This window comes from Coturnix japonica, chromosome 11 (genome assembly GCF_001577835.2).
Source record: "Coturnix japonica isolate 7356 chromosome 11, Coturnix japonica 2.1, whole genome shotgun sequence".
NCBI classification, from domain to species: domain Eukaryota; kingdom Metazoa; phylum Chordata; class Aves; order Galliformes; family Phasianidae; genus Coturnix; species Coturnix japonica.
Window position 1 is genome coordinate 17,520,944 of NC_029526.1, and position 23,121 is coordinate 17,544,064.

The following is a 23,121-nucleotide window of genomic DNA, read 5'->3' on the forward strand; positions in this document are numbered from 1 at the left end:
GGGGGGGGGGGGGGGGGGGGGGGGGGGGGGGGGGGGGGGGGGGGGGGGGGGGCGGGGGGGGGGGGGGGGGGGGGGGGGGTGGGTGTGTGTGTGTGTGTGTGTGTGTGTGTGTGTGTGTGTGTGTAACGATGGTGTGAAACACGGCCCGGTGCTGAGCTGTGCGATGGGGGCAGTGCCGGCACAGCAGCACTGCGTGTGTCTGAGTTATGATCAGCTCTTCTTAATTGAGATTAAACTCGCTTCAGCTTTTGCTTTTTGTAGCCTCCCGTTGCTCCTGTTTCTATTACTGTTACTTTCTCCATGCTTTGCTCTGGGGCCGTTCTCCATGTGCTCCCAGCAGTGTGTGTGCTGTGCGCTGTGCGGAGCAGCCGAGCAGCGCTGCCCTCCATCCGTCTATTGCCGAGGGTGAAACCAGGTTCCTGTGGTGCTGCCGCAGCTCCATTAACGCGGGTGATTAAACCCCGGGGGTATTTTCCCACCCTCAGTAAAACCCGTGAAGGTGCGTTGGTAGGAATCGTTCCTTTTCTTGCTGGTGACTGAACTAAGTCTGTAAAGCGCTGCTGGATGCACCTGGGCAGCCCCCGCCTGCCTTCCATTCAAGCAGAGCAAATGCAATGAGCAGCGCTCGTACCCGTTCTGAAGGGCTGGTGCACTTGAAAAGAACGGGATGATTCTGTCCCGAGTCTCAGTGTGAGGAAAGGCCGCGTGGTTTCTTTCTCCTGTTTCTGAGAATCAAAACCATTATGTGCAATTCAGCCACCTTTGATTCCTCAGTCGGTGCTGATCTGGGGATAAGTGCGATCGCCGGAGAGAAGAAAGGAGTGGAAGTGACCTTGGTGACCACATCCCATTTTAGAAAGCCGGAATATTCATTGTATTTTTAGGAGGTATTAGGAGAAAGTAAGTAGGTTATGGTGAAAATAACTGTTTGGTGGAAGCGATGGGAAGTTTGGCTTAATTTGGTGATGGTTTCATTTGTGGGGTGAAATAGAGCTGGGGTGAATGAGGGGAGCTCCCTTCTTAGAGGCACGGAGGCCGGTGTCTGTCTCTTGGCCGGTGTTCCCATTTTTCCAGTAAGCTGTCTGCCATACGGAGGTGTATAACCCTAATGGCTTGTTGTATGCCATTAAAAGGTATTGTACACTCATAAAAGAATGACATTTTGATCAATGCTGTTAAAAGAATTACTGTCTTGACACAGAAAAGCTTTCCTGCTGCAAGTTTAAAAATATGCCTTTAAAAGCTTTTTATTGAATACCTTTGCATCTCTCAGAAATGTGCCATTTTGGCACGGGGCTGTTCTGAAGTATTCCACGTTGTGCCCTAAATGCAAGACCTTCTGTTTACCATCAGAAGGGAGGGAGGCGAGGCAGGTGTATTCACTTAACTGCTGTCATGGGGATGAAGGAAAAAGCACCTTGAGCTAGACTTGTATGCAGTCTAAAAATAAGAACTCCAAGCTATTAAAGAGTCCAAAACCATTTGAAAGCTGTTTGTTTTTTGTTTTGCCATTGATTCCTGCATGTCCCTCCAGCTTTGTTTGGGTGTCCCTTCGGACTCTGAAATGTATTGATGTTGTACGGAGGCAGGTGGTAGACAGGAAAACCACAACATCGTCGCTGCAGCTGGAGCCCTGCTCGCGGGCAGGTTGGCTGCATTTAGACAAACTTGGGTTGGAGATTCTAGGTGGCTCTGTCGTGCTATACAATTCTTCCTAGCAGAAGGGAGATTTCTGCTATGGAAAGTACTGGAACTGCTGATTAGTTACAGCTACAGATGTAACGTTGTTTTGAAAATGGCTGAAATCACAATGTTGGATGTGGTTCAGCTGTAGCTGCTGTTAAGAATGGCTGCAGGGTGGGACCTGAGGAATCCCCTCCTCACCCAGCATTGCTGCAGCTCCGTCCATCCCAGGGCTGCGTAACACCCCTGGCTCAAACGAGTGTGAAAGCTGGGGAGCCTGGAGGTTCACACACAGCTCCTCAGCTGTGTCATGTCTGTGTGCATCTCATGTGTTCCCTCAGTTTCAGGCCTTCCATTGTTTAGCTGGCACGTGATGTATTAAATGCTTTCTATAAGGATAAAGGTGGATGGTTTGAGTGAAAGAGCACCGTGGAGCTGTGCTGTTGATAGGAAGAGATTCCAGGCTACTCATCTGAGGCTTCTTTATTTTTCTCTTTCTTATATATTTATGGCCAAACCAAAGCAATACATGCTCTGGTATGTCTCATGTCCTGCCGTGGGTTTGTACCAGGTGGAGAACAGCAGAGTGCTGAATGATACTTCAATACATTGGATGAAAAAAAGCTGTGTAACTTATGGTGGAATTTTGTTCCTTTGATGACAGCAGAACATCTTGTTGTACTGGATGTAAGCAGCTCCTTTAAGTACAGCTTTTTAAGATTTCTTTCAGGAAAAGGAAATGTTAATACTGTGCATTATCTGCAAAGCATTGTACAAAGGGAAGAAGCAGGAGAGCTCGGGTGTATAGGTGATGGGATGAAAGAACCCTTTCTCTTTTGTTTTGATATTTAATTGATATAACCTGGAAACGTTTATTTAGTGTTTAGCCTCATCTGCAAATAAGTATTGAGGCCTATCTGTTCCTAACCCACTTGATGTGTCATGTTGATTTTGAGTTTCTTAATCAAATGTCATTTTTCATCAAGTCAACTGCCTTATAAAAATCTGCTATATCTGTGCTATTAATTAGCAATAAACTTTTAATTAAAAATTAAGCTAATCCAAGAATGTATCTCCTGAAAATTCATGTAATTAGCATTACATTACTCTCTTCAGTTTTTCTTATCTGGAGCCCCTTGTTGGCCATTCTGTGACTCTGAGAACTGTGTCAGATGGAGCAGACTGCAGTTCATCGAGTCACCAGATCTCCTTTAAATTAAAAAAAAACAAACCGTGATTGTTTCTCTCTGTCCTCTCCAATACATCGTGTTTTCCAAGGCACACTTAAAATGAGTGAGAATGGTCCTAACAGCTCTCCTGACAGGTTCCCTTCATTTAATCACTCTGGGAATTGGAACCTAGATCTCAATTCTTCCCCATTTGGTTCAAGCTACTCAGTAAATAAACTCTTCAGTTTATATTTGATTAATATTTTGATGTAAGTTTCTACAGCTGTGAAAAACAGAAATACAAATTTTACAGCTAAAGCCAAATCTGTAGAAACTGATCATTCAAGTAAAATGTAATCAACCCACCCAGCACCGAGGCTAATTATGTGATACCGATATCCAGATCACACAGTTCTTAGCCTTCACATTGGTTGAATTGCTTTATGGAGCTGGTGGGAGTAGATTCCTGGGCAATTCAGGAGGGCAGTCCGCTTCATAGGACATTACAGATCTGTTAAACACCTGCTTTCATGCGCCAATAACTGACTTCCTGGTGAGATGCATATGAAACACATGATTTTCCTCATTGATCAAAATTTTGTTCAGCTCTTATGCAGGAGACAAACCTGAAGAGAACAGCAACTGGAGGTGAAGCGTTTCAGTAAGAGCAGTACAGAGCGCCCCAGAGCAAAATGGTGTTCGTCTGTGGGAAGATTTATGAAAAATAGATGTGGTAACTCAAAAGGAAAACAAGGTGGGAGGTGGATACCTAATGAGTATCTCCAGGGAATAAGCAGATCAGTAAAATCAGTAACATGGGACTGGGAAGGTGTCTGCTTTATTGTTCACTGTAGTCTTGGGAAACACCCTTCTGCCATAACTTGTGGTAAGGGCATATTCTGAAATCTGGAAGGTTTGTAGAGTTTTCCTTACATTGCAGTAACGTTGCTGAAAAGGAGTAAATTAAACAGTAGCTCTGAGTTGGGTTTGCTTTGAAGTCTAGAACTTTGATTGCAGGGTGGGTGTATATTTCCTGGTCATGGGCCTTTGCTGAGGAGTAGGGGATGCTTTGGTGAATCACATACTGACATAGAGACGGTTCCTTCTGCTTCCCTTCTATCTTTAGAACGCAGTCTGAGGGATGTTTTCTTTGTAGCTCCTGTGTTGGGGCTGTGGGGATTTCAAATCTTTCAGTGGAGGAAAAAACAAAACAAAAAAAAAAGGTAGCATTAAATTCAGTTCAGAGTCTGATATTTGTTTTATTAGTGGAAATTTTTGTCTCATGTGTCTTCCCCGTTCTAGAGAACCTTTTCTTGTCATCTAAGAAATTAATTTCTTTGTTGGAATCATTGCAGGTAAACCTGATAGCAAGAGTGCTGTTATTGAGGCAGCTTACACAGTGATTTGCTAAGTACAGCCTCTTCATATAATGTGAAGCAGAAGTCGATTTATTGACCACTTCTGGGATTTCAGGAATCTGTTGAACTACCTGTTTTTTATCCTTCTCTCATAAAATTTACCATGAATGCCTTTTTTTTTTCCTGGCGCACTCTTGGAAAGGATTCTCTCTGATGCCCAGCCATACAATAAGAGCAATCAGTGTTTGCTACTTGCTTCTGTACAACAGTTTGACTTTATTAAAAAGCATATATGAGGTCATTTAAGGTCGCTTTTGTGACATCAGACTCCTTAAAGGCTTTTCCTTATATACTTTTCAATGCAAATAGGACACCAATGTTTATCTGGGCCGGGCAGTTACTGGCTCGTTGGCCACGTTGTCGATCCTCCTCAGAGAATGTGTTTAAGCTGGAGAAAAACATCATGAAAAAGTCAACTCCATTGCGTGCACATTATCGCTTGTGTTGCAATACATCTCTCCCGTAAGATATAACCTGTCACTTCTCTGGAATCCTATGAAAGCATTTCCTTATGTAGTTTGATTAGATTTTGCTATTTGCTGTGCATGCATAATGATTTATTACACTTTTTTTCTGAACTTTCTTCTCTGAAGTAAGGTGAATGTTGGGAACGGAAGGGATTTGAGTTCTCTCTGGTGACCTGTAAAAACAGAGTTGTAAAAACTGACTCTGAGTGAACTGCATGAAGTGGGTTATTGATTCCTCGGGGATGAGGAGAGAGTGTTTTTGTTCAGCCCTTCCCAATGCTTCAGATTTTATACAAATACAGAGAGGCTTTGGGTGAGGTGTTCGTTGTCTTGATTAACAGACAATGTCAGAGAGATCATCGTCTTACCTCTTGTTCAGATGCTGGAGTTCTGACAACTCTTCCTATATGCTATTGCATACAGTGTGCTGGAGTTCACATGCTCAGCCACGGCAATTGGAATATTTATAGGTGTGGTCTCTGGTAGTAACAGCCAGGACACAAAATGCACTTATCTTCTGTGCAAGATGTATCACTGGCATGTGGTGTCTGGCCGCAGTGTAACACTGCCTGGAACCAAGGAGGCTGTTATTAAAATGTCTGTAGTGCTGCTGCTGGCACTACAGGAGCAATGGGAAGCTGCAGTCAGGGGAGCAGAAGTGTTGGAAGGGCTGAGATCGTTGCAGGCAACCAAAGGGGAAGACATTGCCAAGTGTGAGGGTGGGCAAAGCCTGTCCAGGCATGTGCTACAGAATCTTCTACAAATTCTTCCTTATGCAGAAATTTAATTCAGGAAAGTGGAAAAATGGGTGTCTTCCAGTCTTCCTCATTATTTTTGCTGTTTTTACTAATTTTGGAGAGATTTCTTAATTATTTTGATTAATTTCTCTGGATTGTGGGAAGTTCTTAGCAGATTTGACTTTTTTCTGCTCTTGCCAATTGCAGATGTTAGCAAGGGGTGCAGAAAGCTGTTCAGGAACACACTTCTGACAGGTTGTATGGGGTGATTATCGCACGGCACGCTTACTTTTATTCCCTCTATAATCTACATGGAAAATGTGATCTCTGCAAGTGAAAAGCTGGGACATCAATCTGCCTTTGAAATTCAGCATCGTGTTCAGTACAGAGCTTCCTTCTGTGTGCTTAGCTGTTCAGTCAGAGCCCCAAACTCTGTTTTTCACTAATGCTTTGTCAGAGAGCTGTCCTCTTCAGAGAGATTGAAATGAGTAATAGTCTTTCGACACTATTGGCAAGTGGCTTTCACGGTCCATGGCAGATCTAATGAACTACAGCTGCCTGCTTGGAAAATCCTGCCTTTGATTGCCTGAAAGGAGACTTCTGAAGTCTCTGCTTGGATTCACTGACTTTCTTAGGATTTTCCTTTTCTTAAGAAGAGGATGGGGGAAAAATTCTCCTTCATAATCTAACATTCACGAATCTTGATTTAGGGTAATGGTGATTCTGCTCAGTAAAAACTGCAGGACTGACACGCAGTATAGACATGCTTGGAAATGTAAATACAGGGGACACGCCTGGCTGTGAAAAGTATGTGTGTAAACGAGCTTCCACGCTCAACACAGATCTGCCACCAGCAGAGACTGCAAACCTCTTTTCCACAGGGAGGGATTCCGGAAGGAGCCGTTCCACAGCCAGGGTGTGCGTGGGCAGAAGATGCTCCATGTTGGACAGCAGTGCTGCACATGGGGGTGTCCTCACCAGCCTGGGAGCAAAGCTGGGCAGGAGGCCTGGCAGCCCACGTGCACCCACCCATCCCCATTTGGAAACTGGACCACTCTGAAGGTGTCTGAGCGAGAGCTGAGTGGCGGTGGGGTTTGGTCGGATGGATTTTGGGTGGTGAGGTTTGGCTTGGTTTTTGTAAAACTGGCCAAGAATATGAATGTATTTTCCTTGATAAACATATCTTTCCTATTCTATGTGACAGATAGGGCAGGAAACAATTTCACAAAGCAATCTATACAATTTTAAGGTAATATGATATATATTTTTGTCCTCTTCCATCTATAATTCTGTTTATTCGGCTGAAAAACCGAAGTTTGGAGGATAGCTTACTACAAACCACAGGCAAGTTGTACAATTTTAGTTGTAGATGTGCCCCTCCAGGTTTATTTTCATGATATATCTTCTTTCAATTGAAATTAGTCTCTTACAGAGTTTTGCAAGCAATATTAGATGTGGATCCTCATAGTAAAGAACTGTGTTCCTATGCTTTTTTCCTCCTGGTTTTGCTTGCTTTCCAGCTTAATCTCTGCTTTCCATTTTGTTGCTTTTTGCACAACTCCTACTCATTTTGGTTTGTCTCTTATTCGAGGGAGCTGTTGTCCTGCTTCAGAACTGAGGTAGGTTCTGGGAGCAGGATCAAATTCTTTTGCTCATAGTGCTGGGCACTGCATCTTTTCCAGCAAGCGAAGGACGATATTGCAAACTTACTCCTGATGTTCCTGTTTGTAGTGAGGAAGTGCTGGTAGACATAACCTGAGATTTGCCAACATTTTGTCTTTTAGCTCACAGGCAAGAGATGGGAACTGCTGCTCAGGCTTCCTCCTCCATTGCTGCCCCACTGAAGTCTTGCTGCAGCCCCGGGGCCTCCAGCCTGCTGGAGCTACAGAAGGGTCAGGTTCTGCCTTGCAGTCAGTGTCTCTTGGAGTTCTGCTGCTTATCTGGAAGTAGAAATCCAGGATTTTGTGGTTCCATTGTTAAAAACAAAACGTCAGTGGAACTTGCTGGGGAAATGAACTTGTCAGCAGAGAAGCACATTTGTTCAGTGTTAAGGCAAGGATCAGTAGGAATCCTAGCACTGAAGTGGTGGGGATGACGCGAGCATGATTAAGTTCAGTATGTTTTGGTGATAAGGGTATTTGTGCTATGGTATCTCTATTCTCTTGGTTAAATTGGTGAAAGTTATGATTCTTACCTTTCTGATTCCCTCCTGTAGAAAGACGCTTTTTTCTCATCTCTCCTTTCTTTGCCATCATCTCTTCTCTGCCAGGCAGTTATCTGCAAAGAAGCCGAGCCCAAAGATGGTGAGTGCACAAAGACTGTGCATCGCAGCTTTGTGGTTCAGACACCACAAGGCAGCTTCTCCACTCTGTCTTTAATTAAACTTGGGTTTTTCTGTTGTTGTAGCTGGAAGCAGTGTGCTGACACAACTCACTCTTGTATAGAACAGATTAAAATGTCAATGTTTTAATGTTCTCGTCTGTGGGAAAAAAAGAAAATAGTTGGGTGTTTTATTTTTAACTTAAAAAGAGACTGTACTGTCGAAAAGGTTTACTTGTGTGGGTTGGAAAATCACTTCAAAGATTAAAGATACAGAGCCCCATTTAATGTTAAGAGTCTGTAAAGGACTCTTTAGTGACAGGCTGCCATCAGGCCGTACCAGATTAAAACAATAATTATAAACTTACTGTAATTGTAATCATTCACTCTGTTCCGTTTTCTTCACGTTCATGGCACAGTGTAGCACATCTCAGGAGCCCATGTGCCAAACTGGGGAATGTGCTCGAGGGGTGGAACAGAACGGAGGTACCTGAAGAGAACAGTCAAAAGCCAGTGGTGGCCTCAGTGCTGTGACCTGTTCCTGGAGGAGGAAGCTTATCTATTTCCTATGGGAGAAACGTTCACGTAAGAATAAAATTACAGTTCAATTTATGCTTTCTGCAGATTTGCTTCCTGGTCAGATTGAAAAGAGACAACAGACCAGGTTTGGAGTGTAGGTTACAGCTTCGTGTGCTGGTTCTGGGGCAGCAGTTCCATGTGGTGCTGTGCGGGAGCACAAAGTTGAGCCCTCAGGTAGCCGGGCACTGTCAGCTCGGCCTCACAGCTCACTGCCCTGCAGGTGGGAGCTCTGAGCACTCGAGTGCCACAACAACTTGGTCCTGTGGGCTAGTGAGGATCTGGCTTTAATGGTCTTAATTTAGATATGTCAAAATGTTCTCTCAGTTTTCTTCTCTATCTGAAGTAACACACAGAGGGCACTCTGGCTTTTTCTCTATTTCAGTGACCTGTTTATCCTTTTTTACCTGTGGAAGGGATGGATTTATTGTAGGGTAACCAGCTGAATGTAGGAGGCCGGTTGCTGGACTGGGGCTAAGCTGACAGCTGTCATTGCCTACTTTGGAAAAACGTTGTTTTTCATTGGAAAGTGCCTTCCAGGCCTTATTTAGAGACCTACTTAATGTGGGCTGTCCTATGGGTTAACATCTGTGGAATCTGTGTTTCCCTGGCAGTTGCATCTCCCTTGGATGTAAAATTACAGATGCTCACCAATGCCCTGTTTTTGTTGTTGTTGTTTTTAAGAAGAAAAGAAACAATCCACCTAAAATAAGCAAATAAAAGAGCTCCCACTGAACGGTTATGCTAAAAGAATAGTGCTACGTGTGTCTCCCTTCTCCACCTCTCACTTAATCTTTTGCAACCATCTCCTGCAGCCGTGCTGCTGTGGGATCAATTTGTTGGCAAGGGTTATTCAAACATTAGCAGAATGCATGTTCTTACTGTTCTTGTTGGACGTGGTGTCGAAGCCAACAATAACAACTCTTGTGTGGGAACTAATGCTGGGTATTTGAGTCAAGCTGTTCTTGGTGGTCTGTACTTTACTGCAGTGAAAAAATGCGAGAGGTTTCTTTTCCCATAGAGTTTGTTTGTGTTCCTGTTGTTCGTTGTTTATGGGCTCACAGTGCCCATGGACTGCTGAACCGAGTACTTCCGTCAAGTTCTGTGGTTTTCTCTGCTTTCAGCCCCTGCTCAGTGTGTGCCCTGTGGAGTTGTGGGGTATTGGTGTCACCTCTCCATCCTCCAGTTGTCCTCAGTTCATCTCTTTGAGGTGAAAGCTGACCCTGGGGACACTTGCCAGGGCAGGTGATTTTCCATTGCGGTCACAGGGCCTTCTGGAGGGCCCTGCGTGTGGGTTGGGTACACAGCACTGAGCTGTGCTGAGGCCCAAGGTGCTGCATGGTCTGAGCATGGACCTCCTCTCATCAAAAACAGACCGTGCTCTCCCAGGCAAATGCAGGGATGGTGAGGCAGCTGGCGCTGTGCTTTGTGACAGCAGCCCACGTCTTCAGCTGCCACCACAAATTCCTCATTGGTTGTGCTTTGTTGCTGAAGTGAGAGCCCACAGCACGGGGACATTTGTGGGAGCAGAACGGTTTGAAGCTTTCTGTAATTCTTCCTGTTACCCTCAGGGCACTCTGAAAAAAATCACCTCTTTGTACCATCTCTGGGATGTGCAGCAGTCCCAGATCAGGCATTTCTCTATTAAATAAGAAGTACCATGAGCCTAAAAGCATTGAATTTGGTATTTTGAATCTCTAAAGACCAATCCCAGTGCGTACCTTGTTTGGGCTAATTTATTGAACTAGTTCATCTCTTCTCCTGCATAACAACCACTCTACCTCTGGCAGTACTGAAGTTGGTTTTGTCTCCGTGGCTGCCAGGAATAACTTTACTTTGCATGGATAATTAACTGGATTGAGTAACAGAGAAAAAAAAAAAAAAAAAGTATTCCCAAACTGCGGTAATAATAAATCTGTTGCTACTTTTGGCTCCCTGTGTTATGACCATAGTTGGGTATGTCTTAATGAGGAAGTGGCTTCCTTTTCCAGAGCTCAGATGCCAGCAAGGAGCCTGCATCCCAGCACGGGTATGGGCAGGGGGGAGCAGAAGGGCAGAAGGTGGCTGCTCTGTTGTGTTTGTCATTGTTTTAAACTAAGCAGCAATTCCTGCACACAAGTAACTTTTATCATTATTTTTTCCTGCAAGCTGTACATTTCCAGTCTTTGGGACAAGGTAAAAATGAAATTTCTGGTCATGTTAGAATCAATGATTTTCTGAGATGGGAATCTCTCAAAGTATGTTTTTCTTTGATTTAAAACAAAAACAAAGTATTAAAAATAGGCTTAAAATATATTTGCTTTGTAATTCTAATACTGACAGTTTGAGGGATATTTGGAGCATTTCTACAGAGGGATTTGGTTTAACCCACTCTGATTTCTGCACAGCTCATGTTCTCTGCAGAGCAATCACAGTGAGATAAAGCTGAGGAAGGGAACGTGAAAGACTTTAGGACTGTTTTAAATGGTTATGGGAATGTGTGGAAGTGACTCCTTTGTTTTCCCCACAGTGAACAACAGTAGAGTGGTGCAGCAACTGCAAGGGAGGAGTGTGAGCACAATGGAACATGGTGTTTTGATGCCAGAAGCATCTCAACTTGACAGAGGTAGCTTTGGTAACGGAAAAGTTACAAATGTAATTTCTCATTCATAACTCCATCCGTGTTATTGCTCTGCCTAAAACTTTAAAACTTGTTCCTGCTTCCCATAAGAAGGCAAAATAGGAAAAAATATTAAATTGATGTGAAAAAATTTAGTCTAATATGTATTTAAACTGTCCTATCTGTTCATGGGAGGAAGCAAAGATTAAAGCTGCAATACAACAGTCTTCCCTTAGAAAGTGAGCGGGGAGGAGGAAGTCAGTACCAAGGAATGTTCTCACCAAAGGTAAGGAATTGCATCTGTGTCTTGAATGTCACACTTACTGTTTGTTTTAGTTGAAAAAATAACAGAAAAACAGTTGTGGTATAAAGAGGAGTAAATCGTGGAAGCTGCATTCTTGATGGATTAAGAAAGGAAACAGGGAAACTAAATTTAAAATGAGTGCATGAGAAAATAATTTGCTGGGATGGAGAGGGCAGGGCTTGTTACTCCTTCCAGGCAGCTTTAAACACTTGTGGTCTGAAATGGTATCTGTTATTTTGGACGTAATAAATCCAAATAAATTTGTAGACACCCCAAGCAGAAGCTTGCACCCTGCAATTCTGGGGATGCACTGCCTGTGACATGCAGAAATCCATCTGAACTCTGACGCTGCTAAGGGTGGTCCTGCCAAGCACCGATTGGCACCTGTGTGTGCGAGGTAGGAGTCAGAGAAACACCTTTCGGCTCCAGCCACTTCCTTCGTGTGTCACAGCACTTCAGTTTGTTGATGTTTTGCAGACGTTGGACCATTTCCAGGCTACAGCTCATGAGTTCTATGTCCTCCAGCCCGTGTGGATGAATTGTTTGGTTTTCATGTGAAGATTCTGGCAATCTCAGATATGTAGGATGGATCTCCTGTTAGCTGACCACCTCCCTGCCATGGAGGAAGGTAAATTAGACAGCACACATACCACTTCCCAGGTCTTGTGTGGGTGGATGGATAGTTTTGTTGCATTGAAGTGCTTGCAGTAGATGGAGCCATCCCTCAGTGAGTGCTCGTTAGGACAGAAAACGTTTGAGTACTGAACTGTTGGGTCTGAGTCCCCTTTTGTTTTTATTCTGCATCTCTCAGTGTGTTTTACACGCCAGTAGCTCTCAGCTTTACCTCCTCATTGCTGCAAGCTGCTGAAAAGGAAGTGCTTACCTGATGACAGTGAGATTGTATGGGAAATCGACAAGCCTGGGATAATGCAGATAGATTGGAAGTTGTTTATGTAAAGATTTCTAAGGGAGCAGGACAAGTTGCTTGTAACATAAGTTCCTAATCTAGTTTTGTTAGTTTTTACTCTGCTTCTGGGTACTTAACAGCTAAGGCATGTGTGCTGCTTTCCCATCTGCACGGAATAAAAGAAATGGAATTGTATAGTTGCTTTCATATGTAGACCCCAATTCAGTTAGTCACTTCAGGGCTAGGCAGCTGGAATGAGCTGTAGATTAACCAACATCTTGAGACCATCTGGAAGTGCAGGTGAAGTCAGAACACGATGGCCCAATTACATAAGAGCTGAATTTGACATGCCCTGGTTTTCTTCACCCAGGGCTTAAGGGAGTACTCCATGCTCTAAAGAGAACATTTGGAATCATCCGTGTGCCCCCTTGGGTTTAACCGTCTCACCTTGTCTTGCACAGGGAAAGGGATGGTTTTGAAACATAAAACAACAACAAAAATATTTCAGTTTATTTGGTCAGTGCCTTTCCACAGTCCAGCAATAGAGACTCCTTTTCCTTTCGGAGTGTCTTTATCCATTTAGTTTCCAGGTGGGCTGCAGAGTGGTGCTATACGAAACTCGGAATATGAGACATTGATATCAGGTGTTCAGTTTCAGACAGAATTTGCTGAAGATCGTAATTCAGATGTGGGTGTGGATAGGAAATAAACCTGGGAAATAATGTAGGAAATTCATTATTTTCATAAATGTTCAAAAATAGCAGAATTTGGGCCTGCAGTGAAAATGTTTACTATCTGGGATTACTTCAGGTCCTTATTTATGGCAAATCTGCTAATCTGAAAATTGCTTAAGAGAGATCACCAAGTTTAGGAGGTCCGTGGGTTTCAGACTGGGCACATGCTCAGAGGAAAAGTCAGGCTGCTCCGAGGCTGGCAAAAGACGTACAGCAGGCTGTGTGTAGGGAGGGGGGGCCATAAAGAACTGAACTTCACGTAATTGGAATCTGCTCTCAGGTTTTCATGGCAAAGCCAGTCGTCCCTCTGTGGACTTTCTAAACCGAATGAATTACGGTCTCGAATAGTAATGTGGTATTGCTAATGATTTCATTGCTGACCACAGCTGCTGGCAGTAAGGCTGCCTCTGTCATTTCATTTCTGATATATTTTTGAAGCGCTTTGCTTATTAAATTAGTTGACGCCCTTTTACATGCTGTTCAAGCTAGAGCTGTCAAGTAATGAACTTGGGATCATGGTAGTAGAAGTTAAGGTTTGTGGGTTTATGCTCTTTTTTGCTTCCATTACTAGAAGAGTTTACTGGAAATTCCAACACCATTTTTAGAGACAACACCCATGGAAATGGACATGGATGACCAAAATGGGAACAATCAAAGCAAATACAGTTTTCACTGTATTTAGGTGTTCAGCAGTATGAATGATGGTGGAGAGTTTAACAGTTGAGGACTGGATGGTCTCATTTCAGAAGCTCGGAGCTGTGCAGCAGGTACAGACTGTCGCCTTTTGCTTGGCAGAGGTCCTTGCACCACATACCTGAGTATTTAGGAAGAAGAAGCAACGGATCTGATCTTCATCTCCGAGGATTTGCTCTGTCTACAGAGACTTTTGGTGCACACTGTGATACCTTCTAGGAGTACCTGCATTTAAAATCTCGCCCTTTTTCTGTAGGTGTTTACAGAGAGGTAAGAGAATGGAGGTTAATGGATTACTGGCAATAGTAAAAGCAAACTTTTTATAGTAACTTTTTTTTTTTTTTTTTAATTAATAAGGTCAGCATGTGGATGTAAGCAATTCTGGGTGCTTTTCTTTTAAGTGCTCAGATAAAATCACTAATCCCCGTCCTGGGGCTGCATACTTTCCTTGGTTCATGCACAGTGCTTCAGTGAATTGAGCAAGTGCTCAGTATTTGGCAGAGTTCAGCTCTTCCTTGTGCAGTGTAACTGGGAGCAGTCTGGGCTAATTGCAGCCCCTCTGATCATGTGCAGGTCACAGCGCCGGTCATAATACGCCTGGACCAACAACCTGGTCAGCTCAACCCAGTGCCTTATTGTCACCTTGTGGCTCCTTTGCATTGCATGCATAGTGCAAAGATGTGTAGATATGAATTTCCTCTGCCTGACTGTAGTTGACCTAAGGAAAGAAAAAAGGAGTTGAGCAAAATCGTGTTCTCTGTTATTTCTGTGCATCTTTACTGATTTTAATTATATAGTCTGAATGAAAATGAGAATGGAACAATTTGCCTTGGGCCTGTACATGTATCCATTATGTCTTAGTCACATGCTGAAAACATCCTTGAGCCTACTCATCGGTTTATATATTGCTGGTCTGACTTTCTAGAAATACGGCAGAAAACACATAGAACCCTGGCCCTTATTAGAGGAGTGGTGCAACTTGCAAATATTTGATTCGTTCTCTTCTTGTCTTCCTCTTCTGTGTAAAACTCATTTACTGTTTTTCCTTTTAAACTGCTAGCTGACCTTACGTATGAATCCCAGCTGTGCATTAGCATTGCTTGGGGATGTGTTTGTATCTTTTGTCTAAAAATACCCAGCCGGTAGGATTCATGATCCATGAAAGCTAATTGAAACAATTTCTCTTCAAGTTTTGGCAAGCGAAGCATGCATTATAAGCATTAATATCTATAAATTGAATTGTTAATGAATCTAGACACTAATAATGAATGCAATTTTGCAGGCTTAACTAGAAACACTAAAATTATCAGGATCTGGAACAGAATTTTCAATCATTTTTGCTTATTAAATAGTAAAGCTATGCTTTTAATAAGCTAATCATTTTTATTTGACCCCATAGGAGTAGCTCAGCTGATTAGAAACAGGTTTCTAAGTGCAAAACAATGTTGTTTTTCTCTCACTGTTTTAACCACCACAGTGCTGAAATTTCAGATCAGATACTTATCTGCCATCGTGAGTATGGCATGAATGCTTAATCTGCAATTCCTCCAAAGGAATTCGCAGTGGAACCTATATACATCCCACCTAATGGGATAGTATTGCTCACACACAAATAGTGTGTGCAATCTGCTAAAAGCAATTGCGGCTTTTTGAAATACTGTTTGTGCACAAAAGTATAAAGAGACTTCTATTCAGTCTTTGTTACACCCAGAAGCAGAGGAGTCTCTCCTGCTCAGATAAACAACAACCCACTTCTTCCTTCTTTGGCGTGGACGTGTGGGATGGAGGTGAGGTTTACGATGCGTGCTGGGAAATATGATTGCCTTGGTTTGGTAAAGTGGTAAGAGAAGAAACACCAGCGGATGGAATCAAACAGCCCAGTTCTGCATTCCCAAATTCTCCACCAAAATAGTGGGAAACGAGGCATTCCATAACTTAAAATTCAGTTAATTCAATTAATACTAGAGCAAATATAGGAATATCCAATGAACTGCGGAGAACTGTGTGCTCTGAGTACAGAGCCTCCAATGGTACAGTCAGTGCTTATCCCAAGTACTCAGAAGGCTGTGTTTGTTTGTTTGCTTCTTGGGCTTTCCTGCCTGTAACTTTGTCCACGTGCACTGGAGCAGGGTGCTGCCTCCTGTTTGTTGGCAGTGAAACCATGAATGATTTCTACGAAGCTCCTAACCTGGTCAGATGTTTTTTGTGCTCTTGTGGCTGTTGCAGTCAGTACACTGTAAATATCAGACGTGGTGTGCAGTGCATTGTTTCTGCAGCTGAATCTCAAGGCCACTCATTTTCATAATGGATATCTATGTGAAGTGAAATCTCTGGGTTTATAGCACAGATACCTATGCTGCCCCCCTCCCCCCCTCACACACACACATATTTGTAAGTTTCCCATTGGGTAATATGGCAACAGAAACAAGGGAGATGAGACTTGATCAGCCATGTCACACCGATTGCACCCAGCGTGTGATGGGATGTTGGGTTGTGGTGTGTTTTGTTTCCTCCTGTATCTCCTTCAGGAAAGCAGTTCTGACTCACTGCTCTTTTATTTCCTCTAGTCTTTTTGCTGGACTTCACCTACTTTGGAATTTCACTGAGTGTTACTTACTGAGGTAACATTGGTCTTTGTTGTGTTGCAGTGTAGATCAACACTTGTATTTGTCCTTCAGCTGTTTGTTTCATGTGTAGAGTTTAATTTTAGACAAATGCAAATAACAGCTCAAATTCACTTCTGCGATTGCAAAATACTGGTTGCACAACTGCTGTCCTGTACTTTAGGTGCCCCTGAGAAAATCACTTGCCAATAATTGTTTCTATTTGTTTTGACTTAGATCCAAAAAAAAAAAAAAACAACACAAAAACCAAACTCAACCCCAACACCTCAGGTCCTCCATTACTGGGCCAAACCTTGTTCCTTTGGTTGTGGCACAATGCTGAGACACATCAAAATGAATATGAAAGTATCCAGAAGGTCTGAAACACTGAAACAAAACTCAGCATGGAGGAAACGCCTGTGAAGTGTTTGTGCCTCCATTTGCAAATGGATCAAGTTCCGCAAATCAGCGAGGGATTAAATTAGTCTAAAGCAAAACTAAGTGTAAATGTAAAACTAAGCGTGAACTGAGCGTAGCTTTAAATATGCTGCTTACGCAACTGCTTTAGCAGACAAGTGTTTTGCGATGTGATTCTTGTCTTGAAACAACTTTTGGGAAACACTGGTGAATTTTCCCTTCTGCAGAGGCATAGAATGCTGCCACGTGGTCCACCTGGTGTTGTCCATCTCCAGGGATTAGTCCTACAGTCTCTAATGGGACTGCAGGAACTACTTATGGAGCATCTCAAAGCATTGCACGTGCTGCTAAAAGGAAAGTTGTTTGCCTGAAGCTGGACTTTTTTGCAGCCTCTATCTCCACATTTCACAAAACCATCTGGTGCTTTGCCAGGTCCCTCACACAGTAACGAAGAACTTCTCAGCAGTTCATGTAAAGAATTTGCACTGAAAGTGCTTCAAAGCACATGGTAAAATACAGTTGTTGTCAGGGTGCTACAGTGGCTCTGTGTGCATCCTAGAAACTGATACAATATTTTTCCCTTACTGTAAATAGTTGAGTAGATGAGAACAGTAGAATAAATCAATTAATACAGTAAAGTCTTGCAGTCTCTTTCTTCCCACAGAAGGCTATTGTGTCAGATACCAGACACCCTCCCCCTTCAGAAAAGTTTCTGTAGCTCTGAGGTATCCCCTGGAGTCGCTGCACTGACACAGGTGTGAGTTAGAGAATACTCAGCCTTCAGAGTTTGAGATGCAATTGTTTCAGTGATTAAAAAAAAAAAAAAAAAACAAAAACCCACCTTATTTAAAACAAGTACTAGAGACTGAGGGCTTTGCCTGAGTTGTTTTTTTCCTTCTCTATAAACAGAAAAATCAATGGTCTTTGTTCTTTTCATTGGAGGAGGGGTGGGGAATTGTACGTTTTTCTCGCATGGGAGGGCTAATGGGATAATCTGGTCCACAGCACAATTTCAGCTGCGAGGGAGGCATCCCCATTTGATCTTTGCTAATGTAAGTCTTCCATCTAGCCTTGCATGACACTGCTGGTGTGGAAAGTTCCAGGTTTAAAGCACTTCTGATCCATAGCTTTTTTGAACATCTGTGAAAATCCATACTGCACTATTTGAGCGAGGTTACGAATGAGGGGATGATTTGAAAGACCCGGTGTTTTCACCAGCCAAAGGGCTGGCAGAGTCGTAGCACAGCAATGGTTTGGTTGCTCTGCTGTGATGGCTACTGACAGGTACTGGCACCTTTTAAAGTTGCTGCTCACTCACCAACATAGTGAAAGTGAACAATATGTGCGTGGAAAGTTTAAGGCCGGGTATTTTTTTTCCTTGGTTTCAGGCCAGCGAGATCTAAAAATCTTCACTCTGGCTTCACATCTTTCTGAAAAATCATTTGCATCCCGAGATCCTCGAGAGTAGGAGCAGACAGGGCTGAGCGTGAGAGGCCCCTTCCATCCTTAGCTGTTTCGTGATTCATTGGGCTGCCTTATCTTTGACCTTGCAGAGATTTTGTCAGTCTGCCTCCTTTCCTGCTCTGTGCTGCTGAGAAGACCTAAAAATTTGGACCTAGGCTTCTTTTCAGAGATTACATCCAAAGTTGTGCAATGACTCTTCTGCTTAGCAGCCATTTAAGAGCATGTTGTTACTCTGCACGTCATCCCACTTACGCTGGCTATTAGGTCACAGCTTTTGAGAGTGTTGGGGGTAACAGACAGCACAGTCACTGCTCCTTGGCTACCAAGGGCCCTCAGCCTGAAATTCCCGCACTGGAATGTCTCCTTGGTCACTTTCCAAATGCATCATTTGCACTCCTGGAATATTCACAACCAGAAGCACTCTTCTTTCTTCTAGAATGGGTTCTGGCCCTTTTGGTAAGTGCAAATTCTATCTGAAAACTTGGAGCCAGAGAGGTACTTCAAAACTTTCTTTTCTTTATGGTTTCTTGACAGTATATTGGTGCTATCTTTCCATTGCTCTTGCCTACCCTTGGCTCCAAGCAAGGATGCACTTTTGCTTGCAGACCGTTTTTCAGTTTAGCCGGTATCAGAACTGACTCAATGTTTTGCAGTCTGTACTTCTTTCTTGATTCAGGACTTACAGTCTGTTCTTTTGCAATGTGGTAATGAGATCTGGGATAATAATGTCAAGCTGTATCTAAACAATTGGATTAAAGGAAGCCCTTGGAAGAGGACAAAGGTTGATGTAACATTGGATCACGTGGCCAATTGCAAGCCAATTCCCTGGGGACAAAGTTTTCACTCCTGGCAGGGCTTAGCAGCAAGCTTTCAGCTTCTTTCATCATCAGCATTTTGCATCCAATGTTTTAAAATGTTTGGAAAACACAGCTTAATGGAGATTGAAGGTGTTATCATTAATTGGACTAACTTAAAAAATTAATATCAGAAAGCTTTCTTAGTTTTGCTGTTATTGACCTGATGCTGAGAACAGCCTGTGCTATTCTAGAGGAGAGGAGATCACAATGTATTTTGCTTTGGATGTTTGTGCTTTGTTTTCCAAATTTTGAGAAGACGGAAGGGTTTGTATTAATAGACGAAATTGAGCAAAAATACTTGGAATAAAAAGGGAAAGATTCTGCAATTCACCGGTGCTGCTAACAAAAAAAAAAAAGTCCGAGCACAAATAGAAAATACTTCCTAAGCTAATGTGTTGACCTGCCTTTGTTGCTTGTTTGCTCACAGGCACAGCTGTGTAAGGGTCTGTAGTCAACCCACAGATGTTGCTAATAGCACTATCAGGCCCCTTTGCCTCCACCTCACGTCTGAAGTATTTTCTTTGCCAGTAATGCTGTGGAAGCTCCAATCATTGCCACAGTGGCAATGCTTGCCTTTCAGAACAAGGCTGAGGTCATGATGAGTGAGAATAAGCACCTGTTTGTCAAATTTGTTACCATGAAAGTTTGAAAGTTGGACAGACCTTTGTTTTCTTTAGTGAGATTTTCTTTCTAACCACAACTAATTGCACTTAGAAAGCAACTACCATACTGATTCTGGTATTGCAATTGCTTACTTCAACTTTAAAGCAGTAATTTTTGTTCTTGCCTTTTTCTCTCAGTTTTCTCCTTCCAAAATTAGCATTAGATAAGAGCGAGGTAGATTCTTCTATAGCTTATTTATTGGTAGCAGCAGCAGCAATGCTGCTAATTGCATTGTGATTGTAGAGACTGCATTACAAGTGGCCAGAGAACACTGGATTCATTTCCGATTTTCATAGGTTGAAGGTGAGAAAATCCTCTGTCTGTTTGCAGATGAAGCAAATTTACTCTGGAGATCATTGAGGCAAAATGAACCACAGCTGCGATGTTTTTCTCTGCAGCATTGATTTCAGTGTACAAATCTTACTGTGGGGAAATACCACTTCTCGGAGGACTCTGTTCTCTGGTTTTGGCACACATCTTCTCAGCTTTTTTTGGTTTTATTTACATTCATTTTTACAAAACTTTTCTAAAATAAATAACTAAAATAAAGTGACGTGTCCCTCAGATGGAGTTCTTAACTAACTTTCTGTGTCTTCTTACACATCGGCATTGCTGGTTCGAAGCCTGGTGAAGTCACTCAGCCATCACTGGTCCCTGCTCAGCTACAGTGGAAACACAATTTGTTATTCATCTGAACTGCTGAATCTGCATTGCATTTCTTGTATGTTCTTTTGTTCCTTTCCAATTGCATATCGGATTCGTGTCAGTCACTTGGCTTATTCAGCACTGGAAGTGCTTCTGATGGCCAGATTTTTCTCGTGGTGTCCATATTGAACTCCCTCAGGTCTCCTTTGTGATTTCTTCTGAAGAAGACAGTTTACACATGTTCCTTTGGGCTTTTTGCATCAACACTTGATGATAAGTACTGTGTGTTGATAAAACATGATAGTACATTCCTGAAGCATTCCTGAAAGCACATCATACACATTTCATTGTGTAGAAACAGAAACCACATTTAGGATGATCTTAAGCAGTGCAGACCATTCTCAGCCCTGATTTCATTAGAATTCAGTAAAAACTTGAATGTCTGATGAGGAATCTGAGATGGAAGATGTTACAACGACTTTTTATCCAAGGTTTCAGGTTAAGTGCTGGTATTCATCTTGTCCTTGGTAATTAAAATGATTTTTTTCTCTTCCAAGTTTGTATTGGTGGGATCTGTGGGGTAATTTCTCAGAAGAATCGAATGGAAGTAGAACATTATAGTTAATCTACTTTGGAATATTTGCAAAGGGTGAGTGAAAAGGGAGAAAACTGCAGCTCTTTGCAAGTAATGTGGGGTCTGACCAGAGGAAAAGCAGCCCTACGTTTGCTTTGAATATGAACAATTCTTGATTCACTGTACTGAATGTTCCAATATGTTTTTAGGAATGCAGCAACTACTGAAACAGAATTAGGTGCGAGAAACATTTTAAAAGAAAACAAATGCTACTATAAAGAAAGCAGGTGTGGCAGAAATGCTAAGTCATGGCTTGAAGCAGTGATGGAGCACCTGGTGGGAAGGCAGGGCCAGCCCAGGGGAGCTCAGGTGCATGCAATGTATATGAGTGACCAAAAGGGCTGGAGCCAGGATGCACCCCTACCCAGACCTCATTAAGGGCTGGCAGTGGAGCTCAGGGTATTTCTCTGGAGATTCCTGCATGCCTGAAGCCTTCCCAAGGTAAGCAGCTTTTCTTCCTTTGTCTGTGGTTGCTGTGTTTGGGCTTGTTCTCATTTGCTGTAGCCTAGGATTGTGCTACTCTGCTATTATTGCTGTACTTTCCATTATGTTATAGTATTACAGCATTGCAACAGGTAAGAAATATCATCAGCACATCACAGCTGGTTCATTTGAAGCAGGGAGGTAGGACTGGGTGATCTTTTAGGTCTTTTCCAACCTTGGTGATTCTATGATTCTATAATAACTTAGGTTGGAACAGACCTTCAAGCTACTAAAATGATTTTGTAAATACATCTGCACAGCATAAGTGGTATTAATTCTTGCATTGAAGATGGTAGAAGTGAATTTAGGAAGGGGCTGAAGAATGTGAGGAAAGAAAATGTTTAAGGCTGATAACTGTAAATCTATGCAGCTGTGTGGGGAAAGGCTTAGATCTGCAGGTTAAGGAAAAAAAAAAAGCTAATGCAAAGCACAGTTGGAAAAAATGGAGTAGTTTCTGTGAGATCCTTAAGAACAGAACCCTGCAATGTCATTCCTAGAGTCGTTTTTTTCTGAGTAAAGATGCTTTCATGGGCTGGAAGTAATGATTTATGGATAAATATGGAAATAATTAGATGTGTTTATCTTGGCACAATGAATGAGAGTGTTAGACTTGTCCACAAGCATTTGAAGAGCATAGACAGAAACCATGGAGAAGAGTTGTTTGGGATAAGGCCTAAATAATGTAAATGAAGCGTATTGTGATCATGACACAAGAAGGAGAACGTCTCTCAGATATCAAGTGATGTCCTCCACTATTAAGGAATTATTAGGCACACTGTGATAGGAGTATGAAGTAGATGGTGAAAAGTCCATCCACTGAGTCAAGTGAAATTGCATTAGAACACATAGAACAGATCAGCCCTGAAAAGGGGGCTGTAATACGGCTTGTGTTTCAGAGTGTGGTGAGACTGTGGCTCAATAAAAATTTGAGCTTTCTTTTGACTTCATTAATGCCCGGGTTCGGACTTGTGAGAATTCAAGCGTACGGTCCCAAGTCCCTCAGTGAGCGTGTCTTTGTTATGTTAACCACAAAGTTCTCAGCTGAAGTTGCATGTGAATCCTGTGGAAACGAGACTTCACAAATTCCACAGGCATCTGCTTCTCCACCCAGTCAGCGTCCCCAGAACCAGTCTGAGGAGAAACTGGGGCTGGGAGATACTGACACTGTTTTACCTTCTAATTCCCAGTTACTTTCTCGGAGGCCTCCCAGATTCTGAGTCTCTTTGGAGGTCCAAGTGTTGAGTCTGGGTGCCTGGCACAGCTTCAGAAAACTCTGGCTCTGGTTGTCTAGTGATAAAGCCTAAGTGGTAGACTTGGAACCAGTCCCATTCTTTTTCACCTTCAGCAACTTGCTTTCAGGAGTCAGTTGCTGCCAGAGCTGTAACAGACTGATGGTTTGGCATCTAGCACCAAGTGTTTCTTTGGCTCGGCTCCATATCTTATATCATGCTCAGCACAAAAGAACTGAGTATTTATTGAGCCTCTCCACAACTGGCTTCACCACAGCTCTTGGGTCAGTAGTATTGTCATGACAGCAGGTTTTATTTAGATTCTATCAGAGAACATGGCTACAGATGCATTTCCCTGGATCCTTGTGCTCCCTACTACCAGAAAAGTATTTCTTCTTACCATTCCTGGAGGAGTCTCCTCCATGATTCTCAGAGGAGTTCCATCACCACAAGGAGATGAGCCTGGAACAGTGTGTGCCCTGATACAGACCTCCGTAAGAACATTAGTACTGCTCCTTTG

General features: G+C 42.8%; 1 long non-coding RNA gene across 12 annotated transcripts in view; it reads left to right on the forward strand.

The window, feature by feature from the left end:
• The first annotated feature begins 88 nt into the window (after positions 1–88).
• Positions 89–23,121, forward strand: part of LOC107319466 — an 81,694-nt gene continuing 58,661 nt past the window's right edge. For 5 of the 12 annotated variants that reach the window (XR_004308635.1, XR_004308627.1, XR_004308634.1 and 2 more), the window contains exons 1-5: positions 89–8,378; positions 10,879–11,254; positions 11,540–11,669; positions 11,750–11,900; positions 13,485–13,876. This is a non-coding gene — a long non-coding RNA (uncharacterized LOC107319466). The other 7 variants (XR_004308632.1, XR_004308628.1, XR_004308629.1 and 4 more) reach the window with 7 other exon arrangements.